The sequence below is a fragment of the Apis cerana genome, linkage group LG6 (genome assembly GCF_029169275.1).
Source record: "Apis cerana isolate GH-2021 linkage group LG6, AcerK_1.0, whole genome shotgun sequence".
Lineage (NCBI taxonomy): Eukaryota > Metazoa > Arthropoda > Insecta > Hymenoptera > Apidae > Apis > Apis cerana.
In genome coordinates this window covers 12,515,516-12,541,926 of record NC_083857.1, presented here as the reverse complement: position 1 = coordinate 12,541,926, position 26,411 = coordinate 12,515,516, and the positions used below count along the sequence as shown (strand labels likewise).

The 26,411-nt window shown below is 38.9% G+C and overlaps 1 protein-coding gene and 1 long non-coding RNA gene across 6 annotated transcripts in view; one reads left to right on the top strand and one right to left on the bottom strand.

The window, feature by feature from the left end:
• The window catches only part of LOC107993946 (teneurin-a), a 628,759-nt gene that overhangs the window by 250,859 nt on the left and 351,489 nt on the right, over positions 1 to 26,411 (bottom strand). The window lies entirely within an intron of this gene.
• LOC133666354 (uncharacterized) lies at positions 12,175 to 15,391 on the top strand. Its single transcript, XR_009830438.1, has 2 exons — positions 12,175 to 13,248; positions 14,809 to 15,391. It is a non-coding gene; the product is annotated as an uncharacterized LOC133666354 (long non-coding RNA).

Below are 26,411 nucleotides of genomic sequence, written 5' to 3'. Positions count from 1 at the left end.
CGTTGGGAATACATCTGTGAGAATACACTCGCGATGACGTTATAAATTCATATTCGATACTTAGATACCTATTCATATTCAATTTGACGTATATAGTATTTCATGCAATTGATTTATTATTATGTACAAGTCACATTAGAAAATTTTCTACGTTATAATAAATATTTGCGGATATCTAGTAGGAAATAAATATGATAAATTGATATCGCGATATAGATTGGATTGTGTAATAAAAATGAATTGTGAAAACGGAGAAAAGCTAGTGAAAAATATTTTCTATGATACTCCGCTGTTTTTACGTGCTATTGAATCTGATGGTACGTTGAATCGGCGTAAAAACAATCCAGATATTATGAAAGCAACGATCACTGTTATTATATTTATTTTTATTTTTATTTATTTATTTTTTTTTTTTAGTTATCATTTTAGTCTAGATTATGCGCTCACATTTATTAAATACCGTCGAAAAGTAATTCAATGAATACAACAATGTATTTTTAATATCAGAATTCTTATTTTCAAATCTATATAAATTCATTTTCAAAATGCAACAAAAACATCAATTTGGTACAGCATTGCATCTTCATATATAAATATAAATTTAACTTGAAAATTTCCACATTTCATATCTTTAATTCTAAATAAGAATCGATTCTTTAACTTTAACCTCTCTTTATCTTTATAACCTTAAAATCTACAATTAATTGTACAATTATATTTATACAAAATATTATTTGAATAGTTTTCATGTCACAATTTTTATTCAGTTTCAAAAAATAAAATACACGCGTATGAAATATTCATAACAAACATTCTAATTTCTTTTGCAACGCCATCATTTTTCATATTGCTTTTCCGAATTGCAAGCATTATCTGGCGACGAACGCGCCACCACTATCTCTAATATATTTCACCGACGACCATTACGTAATGGGATTTTTGCATTACTGACCCGTTTAGATTCTATCAAAGCGATATTATAACGTTTGTTATCGAATCGCAAATTATTCTACAGGGGGATATAGCATAAATAAATGTCATGTTTCTTCACGAGCTCTCCTCTCCTCTTCTTACTCTTCTTTTATTTTTTTTTTTTTTTTTTAGGTTAGTTCTAACCGATATACACTTCCCACGATCGTTTATTTATGGACTGATAAAAAGCGGATAATTTTGCGTGGTCGGGCAGCCGCCTATTACGTTATAAATTATCGTTCGACCATCGAGGTTGGAAATTAATTACCGTTGGCTCCGCTATCACTTTTATGCGTCGCGATAACCGCCAACTGGCGGAAACAATGACGCTGGATGCTGTATCTTTTGGAGCGTTATCAACGCGCCCGGACCTCTGCATACACGCTATTTTGCTCGGGTCTACTGCAATTTTCGACCGGTGGGATCGGACGGTGAAGAGGAACGCGAAGCTGCATTGGAAATCAATGTGCAAGCGATTGTGTTGCTTCGTTTGCCGAGCGTATGCTGTCCGTGCCCGTGTAAACGAGAGTGAAAATATAAGGTAATTTTTTAAATTTTTACCACCCTCTCCCTCCTACCATAGATGTATTTACAGATCGAAATTGTTCGTGAAATGATATCGTTGCAATTCTATTTTCGATTTAATTTTCATCAATTTTCTCATTCATTTATATCGCTCTATCACCATTATCAATTTGTGCTATATATCAAAAGTGAAAAAAAAAATAAAGTAAAATAACAAATTCAATCTTACTTCAGAAACCCTATTCCCCTCCCCCTCCCCAACAAATAGTTCATACTAAACAATTCGATCACCCTTGTGTACCTCCACGCTCTTCCTCCTTTATCCAAGCTATTCCGCAAGAAAGCCGAGACGTCTCCAATAACCGGCGCAACGTAGCGAAGTAACGACGACGTGGAAGGGGATACGGCTCGATGGTAGGGCGGAGTGATTCTCGTATATACGAGGAGGTTAAAGACGCGCACGAGAGTCTTCTTTCTTCGAGACGGGCCGCGTGCTTCTTCCTTCCATCGCCGTCCCTCGTCGCCGTCCCCTCCCCACCGTCTTGGCAATCGCATTTTCCGAGTGGCGCGCTTGGAAAAGCCGCCCTCTTATTTGCAAGATCCGGTGCGCCACCGGTGGCCCGCCCCGTGCTACTCGACCGGCGGCTATAATTGAAGAATATTGCCCCGCAAGGCTCACAAATGGAACACGACTCTAATTTCATTATCCAGGAGCGTGGCGTGCGCCGACGTTGCCACAGAGGGAATACGTCGCGTCGCGAAGGTGACTCGAGCCACCGCCGCTCCTCGTATTGCTATTAGAGCACGGCGAGGCGGAGCGGAGTGGGGGAACGAGAAGAGGTGGGGGAAGGAGGGACCGTGAGCGTCCTTGATGCGAACGTATTACGGCGGAGAGCTGGAAAAGAAACAGGCTTAACCGAGGAAAGCTTTCTCTTCTTATTGCAACCTTAGAGGTGGTTGCAACCACGTGTGTAGTTCGTTTTGAATGCGTTCTTTCTTTTTTTTTCTTTGGATTTGTCCAGAAATTGAATTTCAAGGATTCTGATGGTAACGATGCACGTACAGTGTATTACGCTCACTTAAACGTTCTATATCCCCGTCAATTGGAAATGAAATTCGTTCATACTTATTTCCTCTCCTTGTTTAAATTCCCAAAACTAATCTACTCGATCCCGAGTGCGTATAATACGTCGCCAATCAGCGTTTGAAGAATGAACGGATATAATGTACGAAACGATTAGTTTATCGAAAAGATAAAAGCTGATGAACGGAGATGAGAATTCGAAAATAAAATAAAAGCAGCCTCGAAGTTAAATTATACCACTAGCGTTCGCGCGTTAAGTGGTATACATCAATGGCGCGTCAGCCATGGCATAAAAAGATACTCGATCGACTGTTGACCTTTCTCTTCTCCCTATTTCATTCTTAATTTAATCCGTAATCGTGCGTATTAATAAAATTTCTTTCCTTTTATCGGGGAAGAAGCAATTTTTATCGAGGCCAAGAGTGTCTATACGAGCAATCGAATACGGAGTGGCCACGATCGGTGCAAAAAGGAGTTAATACGACAAGAGTCGCTCGAACGAGTTCTCTCTCCCTCTCTCTATATATATATATAATATATATAAGATATACCTTTAGTAATACGGCAAATAGTCTCTTTGTCGAGCAAAGAAAGGTATCGATTTCCTTGGGTATACGTCCTGGGGAACCGAGTCTCGTTTCTGAAAGGGCTTAAAAGATAACGAGTAAATCCAGCAACGATAGGAACGCGTTCCTTGGAAGAACACGAACGCCGACCCGTTGCTTATGGCTCGTGATTTATAAACATGGACGGGAGAACCGATGCTCCGGATATACCTTGGGCGAACCTTCGTCCCAGAAATACGTGATAAAAACGATCCGGTTTGGATAAAGAAGATAGGGAAACTGATATTATTGGATTTCTTTTGTCGAGGTTTGGTAGATTCACTGTTTGTTTCCTGGTATAAATTGAAAATTTTTCGATTTCTATCGGAAGATATAATCGATAAAAAAAAAAGAGATTAAATTTGAAAATGATATCGAAAAGAATACTTGTCGTGGGATCTTTTAATTATTAATTTTTATTAAGTGAATACTTTTAACGAATTATAACTCTGATTGCCTACGATAAGTTGAACGAGGAGAGAAGAAAATTTTAACCTCCAAATTTTTTTTTCTTTATTTTAATAGATGGAATAAGTATTCAATCATATTAATTAAAAATCAAATATTCGCATTATAAAATGATTTCTTATTCGTTTCGAGAAGTAAGAGTTACACACAATTTCCCTCGAACTAAATATTTCCAAGTGTCGAAGCTTGAAAGCGGCCGCCGTCAAAGCGATATCTACCTAAAGTTATGAAGATCACCATCGCCGCGGCGTTTGCCAACTATTCCCAGGAAATTTTCATCAGGAAATTCTCCAAATTCCCCAACGAACTACGCGTGTCCTATAAAAGTATTTCCTCGAATCTCGGCCCCGGCCTAAAGAATTAACCACTTAACGCACACGCCTCGTGTCTCGGATTTCCGTGTGGCAATCACGGACGCTACTCGACAACACCATTACCACGATAAAAATATCATATAATTTCTTTTAAATTTTCTTAATCAAAAATTCTTAAATAACCAGTTTCCAAATTCAATAGACTCCTTTCCTTTCTTTCGTTCAACCTGCCCCTCCACCTATTTATTTCCCTGTAACGCCACTCGAGATATACCATCATACCATCGACTACATCTTCCATCGATCAACCACAAATTACTCGAGCAGGAAAATTCACGAACCTGATTCGGGGCTACGACCATCAGTTTCATCCATTTGCTCGGCGTTATCACGGCGAGCCGTGTATTTAATCTCGAACGTGTGTAATCATCGATGGGATTGGTCAGAAAGGATCGAGACACGCACAGTCGTGGTTGGAAGGAGAGAAAGTGGCGTTCCTCCGCTGGAGAGGAGCAATGATCCGATCACACGAGCCACGAGGCCGGACATTTACACGCATTTAACCCTTTGACAGGCGGAAACAGAAGCGCGGCGAGTTGCGCACGCATTCGACGACGCACATGCTCCGGCATCCAATTATGGCACGGCTCGCCGACGCTAATTTCACCCATTCAGATATCATCATACCGTGCCAGTCAATGGGGAGGGAAGGGGGGAGTCTGATTACCGATTGTATAACGCTCCTTTCTATTCGCTATCCTCGTTTTATCTCTACCTCGTTTCGTATATTTTTATTTTATTCTTTTTTCTTTTTCCTTCCTCTCCCATTTTTGGCGCCAAAAATTTCGCACGACGAGAAATTTTGGAGCGGAACTCGATTATATCGAGAGACGGGGTAATTTAGATATATAATATGGGACGAGTTATACTCGTCCAATCCAAAGAGAAATAAAGTTTATATTCGGATTAATTTGAAATGACAGAGTTTGAAATATTGGATTACAGAATGATGCACGAAATCTTCGATATCTTAAGTATTTTTTGTATTTCTTTTTTAGTTTTCTTGTTCATTTTACTTGAAACATTTGATAAATTTTATAATATAATAATTTCAATAGCGAATAGGATCATTAAATATCAAGCGTTGAGATATTACATATTTCGAATCTAATTGTTAAGCATTTACTTGTTCTCGTAAATGGAGTTCTACTGTAGTTGAGTGGCTGGCCACGAGAGTGCGTGCGCGAGTTCGCGCGCGCCACTCCATCATCGGCGATAGGCTGTCAATTTTGCGGCTTATGATCGTGAAACATGGGTGTTCCACGTTGCGGATAAAACTTACTCGTCTCATCCATATTCGATCGTTGTCGAACGAAATCCAGCGCTGTTTTCGATATCGATAACGATTCATCGCGCGGAGACTCGTTTTTGTTTTGTCCGTTCCGCTCATTTCCTCGAATTTAGCTGAACGGCAAACGATTTCGGAGCGATTTCGTGTGTAGAATCGGTATGAGATAAATTGTGATGAATAATGGCGGGAATACGATTGGAAAAAAATTTTGAGAGCACTCGACTCGAAGGTTCGGTCAACTTTCGTCGATTCGAATCTTGGACAGATTGGTCTTTGACAAGTGGTATTGAATAGAACTGTATGCGTGAATGTCTCTACGACCCTGGTCCGGATATGATCGTTAGAAGTGTCAAGCTTGAAAGCAAGACAAACTTTTGCCTGGATAGTTCCTGTCCCTTGTGTTGTATTTTCCATTTCATGGGTACTTAATTAATGCTTATTTAGAAACTCGGTTGACAAAATGTCGGCAAAAGTTAAACTGTGCCAATGTCTCTCCTTTCTCTCTCGAAGAGGTTACGGTATTTGGGTTAATTGTGAATAGAGCGATTATAAAATTTTTCTTCTTACAGATATTAATTCTACGAGTTGCAATTCGATTCGATTGTTTTAATATTTGCATTTGTTTGCGAAGTGAATTAACGTACACGTGTAAGGATGGGAAGAATAACAATACAGGCAGGTGTGTATCAACAGTCATGCGAATAAAGCCACAATTGTTTAATTGCAATTATCATTGTCACGCGTAATTTTGTATTTATTTATTTATTTATTCCAATCAGTGAGATTGGAGATGTATTTTTATTTCTTTCATCGTGATTACTTCGTTAACTCTTTTGCCTCATTTAGGAACGAACAGCCGCTTAATAAGTTTGCTATAGATAAAATTGTTCAAAAGCAATTCCCTTTGCGATTTTGTATTTAGTTAACAAAGTGTTGTTACGAATACGAGAGCCGTGCATTGATTATAATCGCATTTGCGAACGCTTTACTTCCTCATTGGTTTTATACCGCGCTTTCAATGAAATTCAAATTTTATAATAATATTTTCAAAGCAAGGTGATCTTGCATAAATATTTAATATAATTTGTTTTCAACGATGGAATGACGATGAAGAGAGCATCGCGCTATTTTTATAAAATTTCGCGTTATTATTCTATACTATTATTTTTTTTGCGCGAAAAATATTCAAAAATTCTTAATTGAGAGAAACGATGGAAACGATGAATAATTAATAATTTTATTTATTATCCCTCTATTTTCATAACCTGTGCTTTCGATAATAATTTTTCCTAATTTTGGAATCTTTCACTTTCTACGAAAAAAAAATTTTTTCTCTTTCGTTTATCTTTAAAAAAAAAATACATATATAATTTTAATCAAAGTTTATGAAAAATTCTTCGCTTTAACCACAATTTCAATATTACAAATTAAATGTGTAATTTTGGCGCACACTTTACACGGTATATGTAATAAGCTGCGCGGTAGCAACGACGTTTATTACGAACGCTTGCTTTCTAAATCGAATTTTTTTGCACGCCGTTTTCCGGTCATCGCGTAACACGCCTCGAGGCATAATTAATAAAGCAACTGGAAAATTAGGTTCTCCCTCGTAATTTTAGAATCGCAGCCGCGAGTACCCTCGGTTATTATCTCTCATCGGCGATCATTAAAGTGATGGTCCCGAAGCTGTATTCAGCAACTCAGAATTTGCAACTATTTTCCTTTCTTTCTTTTCCTTCCTCTTCTTCTTTTTTTCTTTTTTTAATAATTTTATTCGTCAAAAGTCGAAACAATAAAATAATTTTTATTTCTGTCGACTACTTTTAAATTTAATCCAACAAGAAGAATTGAAATAAGAATAAAAATTTGTAAAAACGAGTTAATTACCCGACATTACGTACTATCACTAAAATAATGTATTATAACTATATAAATGTAGTATAAAAGATTGACCCGTTAGTTGTGCGAATACTGTACTCATCATCTCAAAATAAGATACAAATATAAATAATAATAATATAAATAAAAGAACCTAACCTATACGTATGCACGCGTTTACAAAAATAGTAATTAAATTTGTTACAAATCTCTTTTCAGATAATTCTTTGCAAAAACTAAACCAATCTTCACGAATCTTTCGATAAAAAATTAAAACGAGAAACACGAATGCGGTAACCTTTTCATGCAGGGAAGCCTACGAAACTCGGTCCTGCGTCCGCAGAATTATTCCTCCTCCCACAGAATTCCGTCGATGCGTCGCGTCGTGTTGCTTCGAACCGACGGCCAAGAACTATTTGTTTTTCGCGTTAATTCGTTTTTTATTTTATTCGCGATACGGGAATTCCGCGGCGCAGCGTCGCAACGTGGCGTTGGTAAACAGAAAACGGCGTCGAGAGGCAATTCTATCACGTATGCGTGCGCCTACGTGCGCGCGCCGCTAGTAGACGCTCGCGCGAACGAGCGTTGGCAAATATGGTAATGCGGTTGGAATGTGTTTTCGAAGCTTCCTCGAAACATCGTGATCTTTTTTTCAGACTCTTCGCAAAGAATCTCGCAGCAGCTTGACCAGCTCGAACAACCAGCCTCAACCATGCTCAACCATGACAAGGATAAAATCATTTCGATAAAATAGGTTAGATTTCTGTTAGGTTAGATACAATATAAGAAAAAATTCTTAAAATATAAAATATAAAAAATATAAGAAAGAATCTCGCAGCAGCTTGACCAGCTCGAACAACCAGCCTCAACCATGCTCAACCATGACAAGGATAAAATCATTTCGATAAAATAGGTTAGATTTCTGTTAGGTTAGATACAATATAAGAAAAAATTCTTAACCAAAATTATAATTTTATAAGTTTTATTTTAACCGATTTTTAAGTTAAAAATCTTTATAGTTATTATTAATGAGAAATGATTAATATAACGTTTCCAACTATTAACCTCTTTCGATCTAATCAAGCCACGATCTAATCAATAAGATAAACTGTATTAAAACTTCTATAAGTTTTTAACACGATCGCAAAACTTTCTCCAACACGTACTCCTCTCGTTCTAACCTAACCCTGGTTATTAAAGGCGCGCGCGTGGCATCCGACAATTCAACCCCGTAATTCCTCAATCACGCGTTCGTTACGGAGATTCACCATCGTGGTAGCCCCCCATAAAGCAATACCAATATTACAACCTCCATTATCCTAATCGATGCCCGGTAATGCCGGGCGCTGGGGTTGCACAAACGTAATCGAGAAGAGACCCACACCGTTTTGGCTACTAAAGTCGATTGCGTTTCACGACCCTTGCGATTACGGTCGATGATCCGTGGCGGAATAGGTTTCCGTTTCCAATCGTTTACGCGCGTGGCCAGATGGCCGAGTGTGGCCGCGAAATCCTCCGGTTAATCCTTAACCACGACGCGTTTAAAGTCTCTTGGAAGATCCTTGGCCACAGTTGATCGGAAATTCATGGGCCATCTGTTGTTAGTGTCTAGCATGTTCGCCTGTCGCGTCTTAAATTACGACTGCAATGAATTCGTGAGCGAGCGCTACCTCGCGGAATCTCTGTGGATTACTGTTATTGTGCTTACCCGTCTCTTGGGATTCTGATTCGTTTGTCCGATTCCAAACATTGTGTGCAAAGAGTGGCGCAATGGAATATTGAATATAAGATTTTATTGAGGTTTGAATAAGTGAATAGATAACATTTGGTTTTAAGACTATATTTACACGTGATACGATTATTCGCTTAGGTATTCGCATAGTGGTTAAAGATAACCTATACTTTTTCAATATTCCAACATTATAGTAATGAATAAATATTGAAAATTCCCGGTGTGTAAATGAACGTATTTGAAATTGCACGCGAAATAAAATTCGATTTCGTAAATATCGTTCATCGTTTGATAACATATGAAGTAACGCAAATGCAATTTGTATCTCATAAATCATTTTCGGCGGCACAGACGGTTAATCCGTTCTTTAAAAAGACGAATAGGTTGCGTAAATTAATTTTTCATCCTTTTCGGAATATTATTTCTATGATATATAAAATGGAGATTTATAGTTGAAATTACTCGTGAAGCCATATCAATTCGCATCTCTCTCTCTCTCTTTCTCTCTCTCTTATTAAATAAATTAATTAATTAATCGATGACATCGTATTGCCCCTCCACTCCCCCTTCCCCTATTACCGTCATTAAGTTTCAATTAGAACTGCATCCGTAACAGTATTTAACCATACATTTCATATCTCTGGTTAAGCTAAACTGTTAATAAATTAATTCTATATATTTTAAACAATTACAAAATCCGAAATCTTCCAAATTTTAATTAACTCCGTCAAAATGGTACCCATCCCCATCCCCATTATGTCATCCTCTGTTGCAATATAACACCCGGTTAAATAATATGAATTAAATCCGAGGCTCGAATTACGAAACAACAATCTCGCCATATACCCAATGGAAAATGATTTGGAACGGCGCGGCGCGGCGCGACAAGCGTCATGGGATGGCGCAACGGCCGAGTGAAAAAAGCTTTTCATTTATCCCTTGAACTTTGATCCCCCCGTGGCATGCCACTGACAGCTTGTTCAATGTTTACTCGGTCGTTTGTCCTGCAGACCGGTATTTGGTTAATCAGTGAGTTAGTTGTCCATGCTCGAATTCCTGTCACCATCCCCTTCCGGTTGCCGCTCTATTTGCCCTTCTTCCTTCCCCCTCCACGTTTCTGTTTCCACGTCTGCCTCCGTTTTTTGCCCACCTGTTTTTCCACTCGCGCACTCGCTCGCCCTTTGCCGCACGAGAAACGCGATTTATCGGGCGGAATTTATCGAACGCGTTCGCGCGTTCACGCACGCCAATGTACGTAAGATCAGAGATAGCATCGCGCCTCGATTCGTGGCTTCGAGATTGCGAAGACGATTTCACGTTGCGTGATTCGACTTTTAATTGAAATTTTTTTTTAAAAGATTACGCGGTGAGGCAGTATTGGTGAGACGTCTTCAACGCTTTCGTCGCTAACGTCACTCTAGAACTATCACTCCATGCGAGGATCGATATTTACGTTAATCGTGTTTTGATAATTTTAGTAACTTTTTCGAAGCTTGATAAATTTATTAATTGCATCGATGCGTATCGTGTTATTTGCACGCATGAAAAATAAATGATTTTATATTATTCTTTTTTTTTTATATTTATATCACAAGTATTATGATAAAATAAAAATGTTGTAATATAAAGTGTCTTTTTTTTAAATTATTCGAATAATTCAGAGGAAAATTTACTCTTCCGTGAAGTAAAGAGGAAGGTCACGCATATCGTAAAGAAAAGATTAAGGGACAAAATTGTTTCGCATGATAAAAGAGAGGTTAGGTAGATCGCGGTAATAATATACATTGGTGGAAATAATTTTTTGATTCACATCTTTGTTGAGGAAAAGTTAGTTACAAAATTATTTTCCTCCCGACAAGTAATTTCGCACGTGTGCACATATTTCTGCACGTATTTGTCAACCTGTATTATCCAACAAACGTGATGTATGATAACAGAGAATGCATAAACTTTAGAAAGCAATTTTCTCCTATTTTTATATTCTAAAATATAATAATATATCTCTATCAAGTTCTATTACAAAGGTAGAGTGCAATCTTATTACCGCAAAGGATTATCTTTATAATCTAACCTAACTTAACCTTAATCAAAAATAGAGAAAACGTGAAATTTTTTATTATATCCACGTAATAATTTTCTCGAATGAATAAACACGCATTAGACACATATATGGATCAAACTGGGTTATCGATAAATCGAGAAGTTCGCTAATAAACATCTGTAACAATGCGTATCAACACATAAAATTCGATTGTCCAACAAATTAATTGTGTGTTCTCGTTGATCGGATATCGTTATTCACCTGGCGTTCCGTTAAATTGTTTGTGCTCTAATTGCTAATTTCATTAGAAATTTCCATTGCGACAGCAAACGGTGCTTGATAATTAACGGTGGAGAAAAACGATAACCTTTGTTTCCGACGAGTCGACAACGCGACAAATCGATGCAGACGAATCGAGCCGTGGAAATATTTTCCTCTGTTCGTACCGTATCCCCCTCTGTTCTACCTCACCTTCCCGTTCTATCGTGTATAACGGTGTCCCGCACTCGAACCGGTTGGAATTCGTCAACTTTTAACGATCACGATACCGTATCATTGTTTGCTCGTGTTACCGTCTCATTATTTTCCCGTGGAAAGGTAGCGCTTGTTAAAAGCAGCCGAGCGAGCGGAGAGACCAGATGGGACACGGCAATGTTTTAAATTGACTCGCAGCGCGCGCATAAAATCCCGACGAGATCCGCCGGTAATGCTGAATCCTTGTGGATCCCTCGAACTCTGTCCAATGTTCATTTTTCTTTTATTTCTGTCTCTTAAATTGGATATATCGCGCAGACTCTTTGAACAGATGCACTCGTGTTTGTCTCGTTCACAGGATTCGTAGAAAATAGCGTACGAAGAGATATTTGTAGGTTAGGTGAAGTTCGGTTTTAACGAAACTTTGATTGATAAAAGCCTTTTGTGGAACGATTTCACACCATTAATTCATTACATTAAGAAGTAAGAAATCACGATTGAATTAAGAGTAAATAACTCTAGTATTCAAGTATATTCCACTTTACGTCGATATAACCTCGATACAGTTAATTTGCACAATAACGATTCCAAACATTCAGTTCCGCACCAAAGACAAAGCGTCTGGATATCAGTCTGTCGTGGCAACTTCGTCGCTAGGTAGCAGCAATTTCATAGAAACTTCGGCGTTCAAATACCATGAGAACGGTTCTTGCAGCGCGGCTTACGTACATCGCAAAGTTTCGGATCATGTTGGCGCCATATTTTCTCATCCGACCCTCTTCCTACCGGCGACAGTTGAAACTTCCTAAAAGTGTATCGAATTTCCATTCGTGGGATCCCGAAACCCATATTCTTATCCACGGAGGAGGAAAACGAGGGAGACGAGAAATTTCTCTAATATTCTTCCAATTTCGCCATCTAAATATAAACATCCGCCGTATTTCTACGAGGCGGATAGCGTAATCTGATCTCTCTACAATGCGCCGCCGGTCGTCGTGGCGACATCGTCTGTTGGAAACGAACCGTTCTCTCGGCTTCTGTACTCCCTCCATCGCGATGTGTGCGCGTCAACTTGGCGAGTTTGCGTAGTTAGCGTTACTTGTGCATTAATTGAGGATTACAACGGCGGCGGAGATACGAGGAGAGGTGGGTTGGAGGGAGGGAGAGATCGAGGCGAGCGAGAGAAGGAAAGTCATACGGAGCTGAGCGGATATATAGAGGGAGGGGGATCGACGAGGCGACAAGAATAAAGCGAGACGGAGACATACTGGACGAGGATGGAGAGATCTCGAGATGGTCGACAAGCGTGGATACCAGACTCATAGCGCAGCCTTTGGTCTCAGAGTCTGATGCGCACGGTAACTTTCCTAATCACCGTACGAAGCCCTGAGGTAGTCATCCGCGCAGCCATCATACCGCCTAAGTGCAGTAGACACGGAAGCTCGATTAGAGACGTCGAAATCGCGTGCACAATAAGCGTTATTCGGATCGTGGATGACATTGTCGACTAGGTTGGACCGACGGTTGTTACACCTGTGCGTCGGTACCTTCGTTCGAACTTGTGCCACTCTTTCCCACCGGTGAGACTCGGACTCGACGTTGATGTATGTTCTAGCTTCGACAAAGGAACTCGTTCCAAGCGAAAACTCGGGAGAAAACGTCGCCCTGGAGATTTTCAACCGACCAAGAGACAAGTTTGAATCGTTCTAGTCGAGCTGGTTAAATTCGGTCGGCGAAACACGGGTGAAGCCTTGTTAGCTGACCGTGTCTTGGGACTGTATTAGAAGTGGATAGAATGAACAACGTATGCATCGATTGTATTTAAAAACAATTCGTATTTTGATGAATGTGACGTTATTACTATTTAGTTTCAATTATTTGTAAAAAAATATCGATCGATGCTATCTTGCTATTGTTAAAAATTAAAGTGAAATTACTCTAATAGGATAGATTTTCTAGTCCATGTATCGAGATTTGATCTATCTGACTCTCTGGCCCGATCGAATATTAAACAGGCGAACTGAACGACGGAGAGTTAAACATGAAGTACAGGCTTGTTGTTGATTCAAGACGGTTTCAAGACGGTAAAATTTTGCTCGATCGCAGCGCCACATGCGATAAAATAACACAATAACGAAGTCTCTTAAACCAGTAACGCTTCGATTGTGCATTGTGTTATTTTTCTTTTGCCCGTCTAATTCTTTTTTCTCGACTAATGGCGAGATGTCGAAATTTTAAGAGATTCCTTAATTCTTACGAAATTTTAATTAATAATAATTATATTCGAATAAACGTAATCTCATGCACGCAAAACGATCTAATATGAATTAGACAAATTGGCAGAGAACAGGATGTTTACATTGGTTTCGCGGCGAAGCTCGATGAAATGACCCGAGGCGGTGCACGTACTATGTAAGTTTTGCGAGTGTAGAAGAGGTTCCTGTATATATTCCTCGTGTGTTTGTATCCACGTGAATTCCGCGGACATGCTACGAGTAGTTTGGCCCGATGCGGAACGTTGTCTGAGCCTACAAAGCGGCTCTTTGTACGTCCCGTAGAAACTTGTCTTTTCCCTTTTCAAAGTGGGTTCAGTCCTTCCGTTTTGGCTAACTCGATGAGGCCGTATGTATGCCAGAACTCTTGGAAGAGGTCGATGACAGGTTTGAATGTTTGGCACAGCTATTCCCCAGATCGTTCCAGAAACGTGTTTCGAGTTCACTGCAGGAATTAAACTAACGTTGCTTTGAACTATTGTTTAATTGATGATAATGTGGTACTCTTGAATGGATGAAAAAGATGTATTGATTATTTTTATGCAATTTATTTTAATCGAGATACATAATTAAAAGTATTTAATTTTTAAGGAAATAAATAATAATTGATATTGTAAACACAGATATAGAATATGCACGGCTAAATAATCCCGGAGAAGTTTAACGTAATTGAGAAATCGCGTCATTAGACGGAAGAAGCTTGAGACCGTCTTGGAGGTTAACTCGTAGAAACAATTAATTTCTTGCTAATGAGTTGCATACTCTCTTGTATGCTCAACGGAATTTCCAGATTTGTCCAGCTTAATTTAATTCTGACTCATTTAAATCGAATCGATAAAAATTGTATTTCCAAATGTATTTTTAATCGTGATACAATCAAACGTACCAATTTTATAATATCGATCGATATAAACTTACTTCAAAACTAATTTCTCTACCAAAATTACACGTTGTTCTATTACCAACCTATCATAAATAACACTAAAAAAAAAAGAGGAGAGAGAAAAATAAATTTAAAGATAAAATGAGTCGATCGAGGATTACGTTATTCAATTTACTGAAACAAACAAGACCACTAATTCTATTTCCAGATACGGAATAAGAAGAAGACAGAAAATCGATCCTCTTCGTCCCTTTTTGCGCGGTGAATCCCGATTGAGGACGATAAGAACGGAAGTTGTTTGGTCTTCCAGTGTTTATTCGCGCGGTTCCAAGCTTGGCTCCAGAAGGGTTTAACGATAACAAGTTCAAGGCACGGGGAAATTAAAGTCGCGCGTCCTAGGAAGCCAGATAGCCGACGAGTTACTCGACTTTAAAGCGGTCACAGAGACGTAAAGCTGAATAATTGCATTAAGCCGTGGCGAAGTAAGGAATACTGCGATATTTCATGCAATAAACCGCGGCTATGTCACGAGCGGAGCTTAGCTTTAAACTTCCGCCCGCGTCCGTTCCAACTTTCAACGACATATCACCGGGCAAACGTGAGAAATGGAAGTATCTTCACCTGTTCCTTCCTTTTCCTCGCTTTTCGAGAATTTGCATATATACATATATACATTTCTTTATCGATCGATCGTTTTTGAAATTTTTTTTTTCTTTTTTTTTATTAAAAAAAGAGCGCTGTTTCAAAGCGAAAAATGTTTAAACGAGAATTAAATAGTTTGTTAATATTTTATCGTTATTTATTAGTTTAATTTCAATATTCGTCACTGACATGTGTCTACAAAACTGCATTTATTTCCACGATCTATTGATTTCCACTCTCATTACACTTCAACTACCGTTAGAAGGTTTCTCCATTATCGGATTTCTCGGATAGTTTCTTCTTTCATCCACGCCTATTCAAAACCACCGTGCTATAATAATTACAATATTTATAAAACGTATAATATTAAACTGGGGATAAGGAAAGACCAGTTCGGAAACGGTATTGTTTACTGCTGGAAAGAGGTCTCGCGGGACGGTATAGGGGCAAGAGGGGTCCTTCGCCGGAGCGCCTATCCCCACTTGAGACGCTTTGTTGACAAACTTGACACCACACGCTACGTAGTAACAGAAGAAATATGAATTTGAATATTCAAAATCGTAAAAAATTATTTTCATTTACGAAGTTATGTTAGGAAATATTTTCGGAACTATTATCTGGCTTATCCATACAATTATTATAATTTATAAATTAATAATTAACTTATACACGTTACGAGAAATAAACAAATTTTCTGTATTACATCGATAGAATTCTCTGGATTAGTATATGTGCGACAAATATGAAAATAGGCGTTTCCTTTCCCCAAATCAACCAATCAGACCGGCATTCCTTTTCTTTCTTTCAGTACATCAAGTTGTATTCTAATAATTCGTGATTGATCGTCGGATAGGATAGAATTCGGCTGCTGAAGCATTTCAGGAAAATATCGAATTCGAGGATGGCGGAGGTGCGAACCCTCGTGGAAAGGCGCGAGAGAAAGATTTATTGCGCGAAGAAGGAAATGTAGTTTGATCTTTGAAGATGAATACGCCATTCCGAATCGCTCAGTGCCGCGGCGCGTAAGGAACCGGCGGTGAATTTAGAGAAGGGAAGAGCTCACGAGACACCCCCCGCCTCGCGAAAACGCAATTCTTCATTCTTTCACGAGATTTCTCGGCGAAAAAGGTGTCAGGCTTAACGAATTGAAACGGGCGCGCATCCTCCAATTCCGTGACTGCGCGGAATACCGATTTGTATACGCGCTTCGACACTCGTCCAAAAAAATTATTTCCTCCCTTACCCTTCTTTCCTTGCCTATTTCATATTCTAATTTATTTATAATTTTTTTTTTTTAATCCATTTACTCGATCCCGTTATACAATAGAATATATTCAAACGAACGTCGTTCAGAAGTATCTCATTTTCAAGAATATTAGTGAAAGAAGGCGCTTTTTTCAATCTCAACGCATTATTAGAATCCACTTACGATAGATTGCAAATGGTTGAAAAATAAACGGCTATCAAAAATCACATCCACGACTTATTACCGAGCCACCGTCACGTTATCTCCGTCCCCCAACTCGCATTATCCTCCCTATCCTATCCTCTCCTCATCCTCCTACACCACACCCCGTGAAACTGCGATCGAGCCAGAAACGAAGGTACACCCGGTGACGTTATCGTCTGAAAATCATTCTATATAAACACAGGACTTAGCCGGCTCACCCCTTTCCCGATACAACACAGCTCAGGCCGAGATTGACCGAGGTTCGAGCTAAAGAGAGCGAGCGAGAGCGAGAGAAAGGGGGGCAACGATAGGGGGTTGGCCCGGTAGGGTTGAACTATCGTGCTCCGGCATATTCATGAGCGCTGAGTGCGCAGGGTTTGAACCAATATATACCAGCTTCTGTTCCTCCCTGGCTCCTGTGTATACAACCGTGTGCCACGCACCAACGTGCGCACCCCTCCCCTCCAAATACACGTACGAGGCGCCGTGTAGGAGGACAGGGCTATCGTAAGTGAGGGTGTTCCGTTTATTCAGCAGCTTTCGCGCGGTTATGCGACAAGTACGAAGAGGCGACACGGGTCCGCGGATCCCGCAACTTCCGTGATCCGATCTTCCGCGTTGGACGTCTGGTCGGTCGGGGAACAGGGCAACTTGCGACCAAAGGGATGGGGTGTGGTGTTTACATAGGTGGCGGGTCGTTGTGTTTTTCACCGACTCTCTTTTGCCGAGAGATACAGTTTGTTGGAGGTCGTTTTCTTTTTTTCTTTTTTTTTTTCTTCAGGGGTTTTAGCTCAAGCTGATTCAGATCGTTGGAGAAGTGGTCGTTGGAAGGGTTGTGTGGTTTTTTTGAAGTGTTCGCTTTTCAGTTTTCAAGATTTTATTCCGTTCGTTTAACTTTTCTTGAAATTCATTCTTCTCTATCTCACACTTGAGCGAGAGATATATTGAAAACGTAATTATGTATGGCTGTATAAAGTGAAAAAAACGATCAATTGTGCGTAAATCGAAATTTAAATGGTCAACGCGCTCGTCCTTGGTTAACTTTCGTCACTTTCCAATTTTCGAATTCAAGATAAATATTCACGAGTCGAAAAATTCACAAAAATCATATAGGAGGCAAGCAACTTTTACCTTTTAGCACGAATTCTCGCAACAAAACCCGCCCATATTACATTACACCAGCAAAGCGTCGGCACGCTTTTCGGCCCACGCTAACGCGAATATCATCGTCCATTAGCGGAACGCTCGATCGTCGATCGACCCGCCCTCTGGATCGTTCAACTCCCTTGCAACAGTTCCCAAACGCCTCGCGGAACGTGACTCGCGGCCCATTTCCCTTTTTCCACTCCCACTCGACCTCCTTCTCTCCTTTCCCTCTCCATCCCTCTCCCATCCTCCCCCCTCTCACTCGCGATCTCTCACTCCAGAACTGGCGATGGGTCGAAGAGTAGGAAAACTGCAGAAACGCGCCTCCTCTCCTATCCATCGAGCTCGTATTTCAAATCGGACGGTCTCGCATTTTGCATGCAACGGACGCTCGCATGGGTAGTGGGCATCGACCCGCGACGGGGTATGTGGGTCATTTCCATCGCGGCCGAAATCGGTCCAATTACACCTGCTACTATCGAGCGGTGCAATTACTCAGCGACGAATGATAAAAAAAAAAAAAAGAAAGAAGAGGGATGGAGGAACAAAAAGTGGTTCAAAGGAAAAAATGGGAAGGAAAGGGGAGGGAGGAAGAGAGAGAGGAAAAAAGGAATTTTGATCGCTGGAAGAACTGAAAAGAACGTGGCGAATTGTCGGTAATATTAAACTTCCATCCTCGACGTGTTCTCGTTGATATGTATAGAGATTCGATACGAGAAACTCGGTTGTGTTTGCAGTGTCCGTTAGAGATTGGGGGAGGGAGAGAGGTCTGTAGATAAAAGTCGAGCGAGGAGGCAGTCCGATGCAGGCCCATTGAAATACTTTAATTAACCCTTACGGCGCCTCCTTTCCACCCTTGCGGAGGGGTGGCGAGCAGTTTGCTTAAAATGCTTTGTTGCGTCGCTCAAAGGATCAGATACAACCGTTGCCCCCGCGGAGATTGCTCGCGAGCTCAAACGATGTGTAAATCAGTCGTTTGCAAGTATCGAAGATGAATGTTGGGGAGGGAAGGAAAAAAGGGGAGGAGTGAAAGAGGATGAAAGGTTGATTTCTTTTGCAGATGGCAGGTTTAAAAAATTGTTACATTTTTTTATGTATCGATTGAAAAATTGTTTACTCGGTTGCCTGTGTTGGATATGAGAATTGAGTATCGTATAGTGAAAGTAAGAAATTGAATGTTTTGTTTCTCTGTGTTAATTTAACGTGAATCTAAATTTTTCCAACTGATATAGTAAAATTATGCTTAAGATCGTGAGTGAGATAGATTTGGATTTCAATTCGATTTCAAGTATATATACTAAAATGAAAATTCTGAAAATTTAAAGAGATTAATATGATATCATTAATTATGTTCGCCTCATAAAAGTCAAATCTGCTAATTTTGCACAATTTGTGAAATTTCTTTAACTCTTATACTTTCGTCCAATTCAATAAATTTAATATAAACAGTTAATATTCGTTGATAAAAATTTCGCCAATTATATTTGACCAACAATGTGTTAATAAATGAATCTATATCGATATTTTATATTGACTTTTGTCTTTTTTAGTCCTTCAAAAGCATCATAAATATTATTAATACTCCATGTAACTACATTAAGACCAAATTTTTTTCTTTCGTTCGTAACAAATGCATTTACAATCGTGTAGTTACAAAATTGAATGAAAACAAATTTATTATTGGCCAGAGGCGATTAATTTAATGTAATCGATTGATTTTCATTTCCCCTTGTGAAAGACAGTGTGTAACGATATTCTTTGAGCTTTCGTTCCACCATCACGGTGGCATAAATTTCACCTATCAAGCACGCACCTCCCCTCCCCTCCCAACCCCACCCCGTCATCGGATTTCGCACGGTTCGGTCAAATTTTATCGTTTGCATATCGGAACGATATCCCACGTCAATATTAAATGTCATCGCTGGCCAGGCGCCGGCATTAACTAATGTACAACGACGTTAATCTATTTTAGCTAACCGTAGACCCGTAGCAATCATAAACTATTTTGCATATAAACCATTCGTCGCGGCTCTGGCCCGTTGGAAAATCATTTTGCAATTCATTCCGCATGACGCGGGACCGTTAACGCAATGAAAGTTAAGCTCGACGCGTCCAATTTCCGTGAAATCGACGACGTTCATCGAATGAATATTTTTTAACAATTATAATTATGATATTTCACGCGCTTTGTTTTTTTTTTAAATTTCTTTATTCAATAAAAATAAAATTCAATAATTTTTTAGAATGTTAATTATGGAACATTTTAAACGTTGTCGGGAATGATTAACTTATTCTTATTTTATTGTAAATATCATTGGCGAAGAAAAATTCGAACGTAATTTCCAAGAAAAATTAATAATAAAAAAATAAAGCCGAAAATCGAGTAAAAATCTTGAATTTTACTTCGCTCGATTTTTACAGCTCTCAGTATACACACAAGTAACTGTATTAAATCTCATTTCTATCCGATAAGAAATGGTAGATCTCTTTACACGAAAATATCGAAGAAAAATAAAACAATATATAAATAAAATAACATCCCTTTCTTCTCTTTTTGAAAGGGACAACGTTAAAACATCACAACATTATCAAGACTCAGCAGAAAAGATAGAAACATTTCTATTCGGAGAATTTCCGCGTATGTACTATACAGTTACATAAGCAACGACTGGTTGCTCGGAAGATTACATCGGTACTCACGAGATGGCGCAAAAACTGGAATAAATAGAGCACAAGCGAAATGTTCGAAAAGAGAAAACTCGAAACACGAATGGAAGCACGGATAGTTTTCTTTCTCTTTCGTCACACAGTTCGTCACAGTTAGCCATTGTCTAACTGTGAAGAATCTATCGATCTAAGTCGAACAAAGGAGCTACTTTAATTATCGACTGTGTCTCTCGCTGGCACACCCCACTCGACTATTTGGAGTTCTTCGTGAACTCGAGCCGTGGGCAGAGTTGCGTGCCGAGAGGAGGGGGATCCTGAGTCGGGCAGAGGCGAGGGGAGAGAGCCGCCGGTCCAGTCTGTCGCCGTTTTCAGCCAGCCGGTAAAATAATATGGGCCAGTCCCGTTCCCTTAATAAGTAAATACGAAATTAGCATGCCGAGTCCTTTGCCAATATAAATCAAACGAATTAATTACGACGCTGACACACGCGGCTCGCAACCACCTCTTCCGGAAGAAAGAACCCCGAGAACCGTTGTCGAGGCTGATTTGCATAGTAAATACTAATAAATCCCTGCCCATGGAAGCGCACGTATACGGACGAGAGGACAATTTAAAAGCTGCTCGCGAACCAAGCAGGGTCCGCTTCATTTAACGCGCCACGGTGGCGCTGCTGTCTCGAAGAATTGAGATGAGGGGAATATGAAAGAGATGAGACGTTTCTTTGGATAGAGATGGGTAGTGTGCCGATAGTAGACAGTCCCCAACGTGCGATTCTCCTTGATGTTCTTTCTATCTTATTCAGGCTTATTGTTTCACACTTTCATTAAAGGTCTCAATTCTCAGAATATTTATCCCATGTGGGTCCACTATTGAAAACTCTATGATACTGTGTTCATTGGAAACAAGTCTCGCGGAAAGATAGAGAGGTAAAAAGAGAGACAATTCTTCCACTTATCTCTTAGCTTTTGGAGACCACGTTTCAACCTTCTAACGCAATGTGCTACAAAAGATTTCTCTTGAATATTTAAAATGAATGGAAGGATTTTATTGTGCAAATAATTATAGTCATAATTATTTTTACTTATAAAGTCATGCAAGGTTGAGCTGCATTTCATAATTTTGGTAGATTTTATTGCTCCTCTCTATCATGCAATTTGATTAGTATTGACAAATAGATTCTAAAATGTGAGAATAGATTCTCTTTCTCTCTCTGATCAAATTATAATTGATATAATTATGGAGATAATTTAAAAAATTATTTTTATATTGAATCAATTAGTGTAATATGTTTATATTATGATTATTATATACATTGTACGCCGATAGAGTAAAATTATGCTTAAGATTTTTTAAAGAACAAGTTTACTTTTATTTATCTTCTTGGAAAACGTTCAAAAGAATAGATGAATAATAAAAAAATAATTATAAAAGCATAGAGCTTGTTCATAAAAGTCAAATTTGTTATTTTTGCATATTTCGTGAAAATTCTTTTACATATAAAATGTTTGTTCTATCTTTGCAACTTTTTTTTCATTCTTTTAAAGATGAAATTCATTTTTTAATAATTCGAATAACAATATTCACTCCCTTTCTTTTGTTCAATTCAACAAATTCTGTAAATAATATTCTTTGATAAAAATTAAACATGATATCTTTTTTTTACAAAAAATTCACCGACAATATAGAATACACGATTATAAGCGTGTAACAATGTTTCATTTGTAACAATACCGACAATCGTAAAGTTACAATTAAAATATTAAACTTTTACCTCGTGTCTCGTATTTTTTTTTTTTTTAAATTAATCCATTCAAGTTTCCACACAAATTCAACGAGATAGGGATGTAACTGATTCGCTGGTAACACGTGCAATGCAGGATCCACTTGAAATTTTGCCATGCGACAAGTAACACGATGATGAATATCGGATAACGGTAACGTGATCGGACATGTAATTCGATTAGCCCTTAAGTGAACGATGACCGTTCGCCACACTGTGTTATACCGCCGTTCCTCCACCCAAAGAGATGGAACTTAAGAAATTTCGCCCCCTTTCCCATTTGACACTCCTCGTCATCGATCATGTCGTCCGGCCACTTCGATCCCGGAAGTTTACAATGCACGAACATAACCACGATTAGATGTCTGCCCTTCGATGTTGTATCACTCCGACACTTGTTCCCTCGCGTACGATATCGAATGTCCCAACTATTTTCCGAATGTTTAATTCTTTCTTTCTCAATTTTTTTTTTTTTTTTATATAAATAAGAACAGAAAATTTAACACGATTATACTTTTGATATACACCATAAATTTCCATTTTTTTTTCCATCTTTCTGGAATATCAAGGAATATTTAATTAAATATCGGAATCATAACCTGAAAGATAAAACTCACGAGATAAAAAGGAATCGGAATAATTATTGAAAATCCACATTCTTCCTTCTCATCCACCATTGATCCAACAACGATAAAACTTCATACACTGACGTTTATTACACCCACTGTCAATTAATCCATTCGGCATTTTTATTACCAATTACCCCGTTTTAGTATTTTTACGACAACGTCGTTGATTGTCGAGTCGATCGAAAGTGAAGAGGAGGGAGGGGCAGAGGGAGAAAGGGGAGAGGCAACGTTTAATAATCGGGCCAATTCGAAAGAGACCTTTCGTTATTGCATTCCAGGTCAAAGTTATAAGTTAGTTGGAAACTTAGCTCGCGAGACGAAACGAGAAAACAGTCTGCGAGCACCAGTGTACCGCGAGAAAGGATCAAGGAGATTTATTTCATCCCTTCCACCAATGGAAAATGAACCGAAGTTATATATATATATATATATATATGTATATATAACTTCATGGAAGAACATCCCGCGCGATTAAAAACCGGAAAATAAGTTCTCGTTTGAATCGAACAGTTCAACAAAAAAAAAAAAAAAAAAGAAAAAAAGAAACGATAGAAGAAGTCGTTCGCGATTTTTATCCAACGAGTCGATATTTCAACGCGGAAGTATACAAATGGGCGAAGTTTGGTTTCGTTATCGAACTTCCGTCGCAGAGTAGGGGTCTCCTCTGATTTCTGAGAGTGTTTTTGTTTTGCTCGAAAAATTATCGAATTTCCGAGGGAGCAAATTCTTGGAAATGAGTCTATCAGTTATCTCGAAAACAGGCTGCCTATTTGTAAAACCGGTGACAGTTTCCATTTTACTCGAATTTGTAACCCCTCCCCCTTTGACGGGAAGTTTTATCGGGAAAGATTATTGCCAGATAGACGAATAATAAATTATTGTCTAGAACATCGAAAATTTTTAGATCATTTCAAAAACTTGTGTCCCTGTTCTTTCCCTTCCCCTCCCCGAGTCGTATTCCATGTTCCAATATTTGAAACAATGTCGCAGTGTATTTTTTGGCGACCTAAATTTCAACAAAGTCACAGAGCCGCTATTATGTGGCAAAATTTTAGCATATATACATACATGCAGATTCCGCAAATATGTCGGTGATTGACAGTGGAAGCATTATTATTCCACTCTATATGTCGGTAATACAATACGAATGGCACAGGTAAACATATCGATTTCCGCGGATGACGTAGTGGTGCATCCACGGTAAACAACATATGGTTCTCGTGTGACGTAGCACTACGTCACCGGCCAACAAAATGACAATGGAACAATGAGCATTCTGCGGAAGAGTCACTACATCAAGGCTCGAGAGGGAGGCATAAGTAGCTGCAGTTCGATGCGGATGACATTTCATTAAATATGCAGATCGATGCTTAAAAGCGGGGCAAATAGTAATCGAGGACCCATTGGCAGCGATATACGAGGCTAATTGCGAGTCGTGGATTTGTTTATGTTGGCAATCGTGAAGAGAAACGAACCTTATGATTATAAATCGAATCTTTTGTCCCTAGTTTTAACAAATAAAAGATATTTAACAAAAATATATACATACAATTATCAATATATATTTCACTGGCAAAATTAAAGTTCCAACTCTAACCAAAAAAAGATCTCATCAAAGACACATCTATGTATCACAAATTACTCTTAATCCATTTAATCAACTTCCCTTCGATCATCAAATTCCTTTACATCTAATACTTATCTCCATCTCAACACTCAATGTAATCCTTTGCAAGCTACGCAACCTGACACCCTTCAATCCTTCTCCGCATCGTGCGGCACCATACGTTCTTCCAATTTGATAACCGACTCAGATTACCGACCGAGCTACTACAACCAATAGTCCCTCGACCGTCAGGAAATGTTACTAACACGCGCGCTCATCGCGTAAAACGACGCATACACACGTCGACGTTTCGATATTTAATTTGCGTTGCAGCCTTCACTGTGCCCCCACTCCGTCGCTTTCCGCCACGAGGCACAAAGACATTTTGGGTCGGGTCGACAGGCGACGATTAAGCCTATAATCGAATAAACAACGAGCCGACGTTGCTCATTTAGCAAAGGTCGCTTTATCTGTCACACACAGCCACCGATAACGCGACCCACCCGGGCAACGTACGTGTGTGTGGGTGCATTATGCATAGGGACGGTGCAACATAAATATCTCTAAGAGAAACCGAGTGGAGGATAGGCTTTTCATTACTGTTTGGTATCGTGTTTCCAGCCGCCCTAACGAGTCGAATGAAGGGTTGTCGTGGCGTACTGCGCGAACTGCCTGCCGCTACGAGTGGAAGAGAGGAGAGTGTATGGTGGAGGGAAGGAGGCGGCATGCGAGCGTGAGGTTGAACGAACGAGGGATAGAGACAGAGCGGAGAGCGAACTGAGACGAGGTTGTTTGCAGTTTCCCTCTAATTTTGTTGGAAACTTGGTCGTTACACTCAGATAGTATCATCTTGTTTATGAGCTTATACTTAGATATCGTTCGATACTGACGATTTCTGCCTGCCTGATTGCTTGAAATATCGTTCGACATTTTATTATCGTGGAAAATCGTTAGATATAATCGAATTTTTTTAAATTTAATTGATTGATATTTTGTTGATATTAATTTTATTAAAAGTGACTATTTTTAGCAATTGTAAGAATAGAAAAGAAAAAGTGTGGTGCGGTGAGTGTATTGGATTTCAATGATTTCGATTACGAGACTATTAATTATTAATAAATTGCTTTCAGAGACGACGTGATCAATTATTAGTGATTAATATTAAATAAACTATGACAATTAGAGAAGTAATAGACTAAGATAAATGTATTAATTTTAAATAATTGTTATTTGTGCTTCTATGTATAATTGTACAGTACCTTTGTAAATATCTTCAACGGTGCTAATATTCTATTAGAGCATCAACATACCTAACCTCAAATTGTACGAAATAATGACTAGCGCCACCTAACTTTACGGAGAAAACCATATCACCGCGAGTCCATTTACGTTCGCCCGACAAGGCAATGTACTTTTATTGAAAAGAAAAATATATATTGGATAAGTTCGACGGAGGAGTTCGAACGACACCGGGGAAATGTGAAGGTTCCCCGGCCGTTTGGGACTTCTACAGACGCCGCGGACAGGCGAGGATGACGTATAGCAATATTTTGTGGCCCGCAACGTGCACCCTTTCCAGTTTCTGTTTATCATCGTATTACCAAACTTAGCCAATTCACTCCCAGCCGCAACATTGACCATAGAAATGTCATCAATTTCAAAAATTGATATCAATGAATATATTATTACAAAGAAATAATGATTTTAAATATAATCAAAAAATTATATAATTATCTTAACAAATTAGTAATAATTATTTATATATATTTAAAAATAATTAATCGCGAATAAAAATTGTACTTGTATATGTAATAATATAAGTGTAAATGCAAACAATTGGAAAGATTGAATGAAATTAATAATATTTTCTTAATTACAAATATTAACAGTT